This window comes from Terrapene carolina, unplaced genomic scaffold (assembly GCF_002925995.2).
Source record: "Terrapene carolina triunguis isolate 2854851 unplaced genomic scaffold, T_m_triunguis-2.0 Scaffold230, whole genome shotgun sequence".
NCBI classification, from domain to species: Eukaryota; Metazoa; Chordata; order Testudines; family Emydidae; genus Terrapene; species Terrapene triunguis.
Genome location: NW_020664581.1, coordinates 2,825,127 through 2,832,593, shown reverse-complemented (window position 1 = coordinate 2,832,593; position 7,467 = coordinate 2,825,127).

Sequence of the window (7,467 nt, the reverse complement as noted above, 5' to 3'; positions counted from 1 at the left end):
AGAAGGGGTGTGTGATGGGTCCCCCCGAGGGTGCCACCTGGAACTGAGGTATAGCTGAGCCCTCTGTCTCACTAATGAGTTCACGCTTGCACTGTTGTCACCGTGCCTCCGTGGGTCAGATCTGAGAATACCAAATTCAGGACAAGCTGCTGGGGAAAAAGGAAGAGACATCTCTTCCATGAGATACACCAAACCAACAACAAAAGTAAACTTCTGTCTCACCACACTGGCTAACAAGAAGTCAGAAATGCAGCCTCCTTAGGTATTCCAGTCCTGAATTCAACACCCAGACACTAGACTTAATGATGAGTGGTTATTTAAAACCAATTTAATCAAACAAAAGGGTTCTTCTTATCGCAAAGGGACAGCTAGATACCCAGGTCAATATACAACTCAGATCTTACCCAATAATCACGCTGTTACCAATCTTTTAGTATCTAATACCTAAACATTTATAAAAAGAAAGGGAAAAAAAAGGTAAGAGTTAAAATTGGTTAAAGGAATCAAATACATACAACAATTGCAAGGTTCTTGGATCAGGCTTGAAGCAGTGATTGAATAAACTGCTGGATTGTTAAGTCTCTGGTTGCTTCCAAATCATTGGAAGGTCCTCAGTCCCTTGGTTAGAATGCTCCCATTAGTGTAAGTCCATAGTCCAGAGGTTTGAGCAGGAAAGAGGCAAAATGGAGATGTTTCCAGGGCCTGTTATAGCTTTCGCCAAGTGAAGGGAAATCCATTGTTCTAATTTGTAGAAAATTACAGGTAACAAGATGGGGTTTGGAATCACATGGGCAAGTCACATGTCTATGCATCCTTTGCTTAGTCATAGCAGAGGCCATTACCCATACTCTAGTTACATGAAAGTCCATCAGGTGTGGATGGGCATCTTCCATGGTCCATTGTGAGTTAAGTGTTCCTTGATGGGTCATTTAACTTGAATAGTCCCTTCAGGATGTGCTGGCTAAATACCTTGTGGGTGTTACCACAGGAGCAAAAACATTCAAAATACAGGTACATAGTTAATATTCATAACTTCAGAAACAAAAATGATACATGTGTACAAATGGCGTAATCATATGAAGCAAATCATAACTTTTCCGTAGACATCTTACATGCCACACTTTATACAAGATTTGTTGCAATTATATAACAGTGGTAGCAACAATGATCTACATGGTCATATTTTAATCAGATAGCATCACAACTGTGATGTTGTGACAAGCTGAAAAGCCCTCCAAGCTTGCACTCACATCAACATCCACAACAGGGACTACACCAAGCTGTATTCATGAATGCTCTGGCCAGCTACTCATGAACCCACAATAGAGAGGCTACAGCCAAAATAACCACCAGCTCCCCAGCCTAAGACCGCAGAGCTGTACCGTCCTGCCCTAGTCAAAACCCGACCAGTACAAATTTATTACCCAGTTCGCCACTTCTACAAAGGAAAGTGGATGTGCAGCAACACTTGTTCATGAGCTGAGATTTATCCCCTTTGAACGTCAACAAAGTGTTGTAGGTAAAATTTGAAATAGAGTTATTAACTATGGAAAGATAGCTTTTAAGTGATTATAAGTGATAGCAAACAGATCAAAGTAGATTACCATAAGAAATAAAACAAAATGCAAACTAAGCCTACAATATTAGATAGGATCTGAATCAGTAATGTCTCACCCTGACTGATGATACAAGCAGTCCACCAAGTTTCCATACACAGGCTGGAAATCCCTTTAACCTGGAACCAGCACTCTCTCCCTCCTCTCTCTCCCTCTCCCCCCGTTCAGTCCTTTTCCTCTGGTACTTTCAGGTGTGTTTTGTAGGGAGAGCGAGGTCCCCTCATGATGTCATAAGAACAGCTATACTGGGTCAGACCAAAGGTCCATCAAGCCCAGTATCCTGTCTTCCAACAGTGGCCAATGCCAGGTGCCCCAGAGGGAATGAACAGACAGGTTATCATCAAGTTGATCCATGCCGTCACCCAATTCCAGCTTCTGGCAAACAGCGGCTAGGGACACCATTCCTGCCCATCCTGGCTAATAGCCATTGATGGCTATCTTCCAAGAATCTATCTAGCTCCTTTTTGAACCCCGTTATAGTACTGGCCTTCACAACACCCTCTGGCAAGGAGTTCCCAGAGGTTGACAGTGCGTTGCATGAAAAAATACTTTTTTATGTTTGTTTTAAACCTGCTACCTATTAATTTCATTTGGTGACCCCTTGTTCTTGTATTTTGAGAAGGAGTAAATAACACTTCCTTATTTACTTTCTCTGTACCACTCATGATTTTATAGACCTCTAGCATATCCCCCCTTAGTCGCCTCTTTTCCAAGCTGAAAAGTCCCAATCTTATTAATCTCTCCTCATACGGAAGCTATTCTATACCCCTAATCATTTTTGTTGCCCTTTTCTGAACCTTTTCCAAGTCCAATATATCTTTTTTGAGATGGGGCGACCACATCTGCACGCAGTATTCAAGATGTGAGCGTACCATGGATTTATATAGAGGCAATATGATATTTTCTGTCTTATCTATCCCTTTCTTGATGATTCCCATCGTTCTGTTTGCTTTTTTGACTGCCGCTGCACATTGAGTGGATGATTTCAGGGAACTATCCAGAATGACTCCAAGATCTCTTTCTTGAGTGATAACAGCTAATTTAGACCCCATCATTGTATATGTATAGTTAGGATTATGTTTTCCAATGTGCATTACTTTGCATTTATCAACATTAAATTTCATCTGCCATTTTGTTGCCCAGTCACCCAGTTTTGAAAGATCCTTTTGTAGCTCTTCGCAGTCTGCCTGAGACTTAACTATTTTGAGTAGTTTTGTATCATCTGCAAATTTTGCCACCTCACTGTTTACCCCTTTTTCCAGATCGTTTATGACTAGGTTGAATAGGACTGGGCCCAGTACAGACCCCTGGGGGACACCACTATTTACCTCTCTCCATTCTGAAAACTGATCATTTATTCCTACCCTTTGTTTCCTATCTTTTAACCAGTTACCAATCCATGAGAGAACCTTCCCTCTTATCCCATGACTGCTTATTTTGCTTAAGAGCCTTTGGTGATGGGCCTTGTCAAAGGCTTTCTGAAAATCTAAAAGCACTATATCCACTGGATCTCCTTTGTCTGCATGCTTGTTGACCCCCCCCTTAAAGAATTCTAATCGATTGGTGAGGCATGATTTCCCTTTACAAAAACCATGTTAACTATTTCCCAACAAATTATGTTCATCTATGTGTCTGATAATTTTGTTCTTTATGATAGTTTTAACCAATTTGCCCGGTACTGAAGTGAGGCTTACTGGCCTGTAGTTGCCAGGGTACCCTCTGGACCCCTTTTAAAAAATTGGCATCACATTAGCTATCCTCCAGTCATTTGGTACAGAAGCTGATTTAAATGATAGGTTCCAGTCAGATGACAGTTGTTAGTCCTGCAATTTCACATTTGAGTTCCTTCAGAACTCTTGGGTGAATCCCATCAGGTCCTGGAGACTTATTACTGTTTAGTTTATCAATTTGTTCCAAAACCTCCTCTAATGACACCTCAATTTGAGACAGTTCCTCAGATCTGTCACCCAAAAAGAATGGCTCAGGTTTGGGAATCTCCCTCACATCCTCAACAGTGAAGACCGATGCAAAGAATTCATTTAGTTTCTCCGCAGTGGCCTTATCGTCTTTGAGTGCTCCTTTAGCATCTCGATTGTCCAGTGGCCCCGCTGGTTGTTTAGCAGGCTTTCTGCTTCTGATGTATTTAAAAAGTTTTTTGCTATTACTTTTGGAGTCTTTGGTTAGCTTTTCTTCAAATTCTTTTTTGGTCTTTCTAATTACATTTTTATACTTTGTTTGCCAGAGTTTATGCTTTTTTCTATTTTCCTCATTAGGATTTATCTTCCACTTTTTAAAGGATGCCTTTTTGTCTCTCACTGCTTCTTTTAGTTTGTTGTTTAACCACGGTGGCTCTTTTTTGGTTCTCTTACTATGTTTTTTAAATTGGGGTATACGTTTAAGTTGAGCCTCTATTATGGTGTCTTTAAAAAGTTTCCACGCATCTTGCAGGGATTTTACTTTTGGTGCTAAACCTTTTAATTTGTTTCACTAACCTCCTCATTTTTGTGTAGTTCTCCTTTCTGAAATTAAATGCTACAGTGTTGGGCTGCTGTGGTGTTTTCTCCACCACAGGGATGTTAAATTTAATTATATTATGGTCACTATTACCAAGCGGTCCAGCTCTATTCACCTCTTGGACCTGATCCTGTGCTGCACTTAGGACTAATTGCCTCTCCTCTGGTGGGTTCCAGAACTAGCTGCTCCAAGAAGCAGTCATTTAAGGTGTCAAGAAACTTTATCTCAGCATCCCTTCCTGAGGTGATAGGTACCCAATCAATATGGGGATAGTTGAAATCCCCCATTATTATTATTATTGAGTTTTTTATTTTAATAGCCGCTCTAATCTCTCTGAGCATTTCAGAGTCACTAACACCATCCTGGTCAGGTGGTCTGTAATATAGCCCTACTGCTATATTCTTATTTTCCAAGCATGGAATTACTATCCATAGAGATTCTGTAGTACAATTTAGTTCGTTTAAGATTTTTACTTCATTTGATTCTACACTTTCTTTCACATATAGTGCCATTCACCCACCAGCATGACCTGTTCTGTCCTTCCGATATATTTTATACCCTGGTATTACTGTGTCCCATTGATTATCCTCATTCCACCAGGTTTCCATGATGCCTATTGTATCAATATCCTCATTTAATACTAGGCACTCTAGTTCACCCATCTTATTATTTAGATATCTAGCTTTGGTATATAAGCATTTTAAAAACTTGTCATTTTTTGGCTGTCCCCTATTGCATGATGTAATTGAATGGGACTTTTTTTCATTTGACTGTTTCTCATCAGATCCTCTCTGTATTTTATCATTTTCCATCCTCTCCTCCTTATTAGGACATAGGGAATCTCCAGTTATAGATCCTCCCCTAAGGGATGTCCGAACCACATGCTCCTCTGCACCTGTCGGCTTTCCCCCAGTCCTTAGTTTAAAAACTGTTCTACGACCTTTTTAATTTTAAGCGCCAGCAATCTGGTTCTGTTTTGGTTTAGGTGGAGCCCATCCTTCCTGTATAGGCTCCCCCTCTCCCAAAAGCTTCCCCAGTTCCTAATAAATCTAAACCCCTCCTCCCTACACCATCGTCTCATCCACGCATTGAGACCCTGCATTTCTGCCTAACTGGCCCTGTGCGTGGAACTGGAAGCATTTCAGAGAATGCTACCATGGAGGTCCTGGACTTCAATCTCTTACCCAACAGCCTAAATTTGGGCTCCTATCCTTCCCCATGTCGTTGGTACCTACATGTACCACGACCACCGACTCCTCCCCAGCAGTACACATACGTCTATCTAGATGTCTCGAGAGATCTGCAACCTTCTCACCAGACAGGCAAGTCACCATGCAGTTCTCCCGATCATCGCAAACCCAGCTATCTATGTTTCTAATGATCGAATCGCCCATTACTAATACCTGTCTCTTCCTAATAACTGGAGTTCCCTCCCCCGGAGAAGTATTCTCAGTGCGAGAGGATACCACAACATCATCTGGGAGGAGGGTCCCAACTATGGGATCGTTTCCCTCTGCTCCAGTTGGATGTTCTCCTTCCCTTCTCCATCCTCCTCAACAGCACAGAGGCTGTCAGACGGGGGGTGGGACTGTTCTACTGTGTCCTGGAAGGTCTCATCTATGTACCTCTCTGTCTCCCTTAGCTCCTCCAGCTCAGCCAGCCTGGTCTCCAAAGCCCGTACCGGGTCTGAGGGCCAGGAGCTCCTTGCACCGAATGCAGACATACGCTACTAGCCCATAGGGCAGGTAATCATACATGCTGCACTGGGTGCAATAAACTGGGTAGCCCCCACTCTATTGCTGGACTTCTAGCCGCATTATCATTTTAGGGGTAGCTCAGTGTTTTGAGCATTGGCCTGCTAAACCCAGGGTTGTGAGTTCAATCCTTGAGGGGGCCCCTTAGGGATCTGGGGCAAAATCAGTACTTGGTCCTGCTAGTGAAGGCAGGGGGCTGGACTCGATGACCTTTCAAGGTCCCTTCCAGTTCTAGGAGATAGGATATCTCCATTAATTTATTTATTTATTTACTCCCGAAGCTTGTTCCCTTGTTGGTGCTTTGTTTTTATCAAGCGGTGTTTTGACCTTTAAGTGCAAAGAATGTTAGGTGTATCTAGCCCCTGCTCACACTCCCCTGTTAGCCGCTCCTGTTCGCTAGCTCCTCTGGTCGTTTAGGAGCGGGCTTTTTAAAGCCCTGCTCTGCCTGAGTAGCTCCGCCCCCGGGTTATGTTCTCTTTTTATATCTTCTTCCAACTTGCTGGAAAGCTCCTTTGTTGTGACCTGGGTCAAACAGTTCCTATTATGTACTGCTATCTCTGAGAGGTTTCTATTGCACACAGTTCCTGGGGTAACCCTTGTGCTTGTGTGCATTTCCTCAATAAGTCACTAACATTGGCCTTTCTATTGTTGTGCCTGAAAGGCGGCTTGTGGGTATTCTCAACCTCACAACATGTTTCAGTAGCACATACAGTAACCCCTCACTAAAAGTCGTCCCGGTTAACGTTGTTTTGTTGTTACGTTGCTGATCAATTAGAGAACATGCTCGTTTAAATTTGCAAAATGCTCCCTTATAACATTGTTTGGCAGCTGCCTGCTTTGTCCACTGCTTGCAGAATGAGCAGCCCGTTGGAGCCGGCTGGTGGGGGCTTGGAACCAGGGTGGATCAGCAGCGCCCCGCTCCCCTAAGTTCCCTGTGCGGCAACTGCCCAGCAGGCTATCAATTGCCGGCAGTTCAGCTCTCCCTCCCCCCACTGCCATGTGCTGCTCCTGCCCTCTGACTTGGAGCTTCTCCCGGGAGCCTCCTACTTGCTTGGGGGGGGAGGGGCAGGGGGAGGAGAGCTAATATCGGGGTGTCCCTCTCCCCCCTGCTTAGCCCATCTCCATATAGAGCTGGGGGGACATGACAGGGCTTAGGACGGAGGGAGTGTGCTGGCAGCAGCTGCTGTCTCAACTTCCTGGTCTACTTAAAAAGGCAATCTACTTAGAGTAGTTCAGCGTACTTAAAGGGGCAATGCGCATCTCTCTCACACACACAGGGCGTGTGTCTCTGTCTCTGTCTGCCATGCTGTCTCCCCTCCCTCCATTCCTGCTGCCTTGTAGAGGGTGAGGCTACATTAACAATAATGTGTTAACCCTTGAGGGCTCAGCTGAGTTCTAGTTAATAATTTAGCAGTAAGGCATTCCCTGGGAAATATCTCACCCTCTTCCACTCTCTGACTTTACCACCTCAGCCAAGCTTCACAATCATCATTGCTGTGTACAGTATTCAATTCTTTGTTTAAAACTTCTACTCTGTGTGTGTGTGTGTGTGTGTGTGTGTGTGTGTGTGTGTGTGTGTGTGT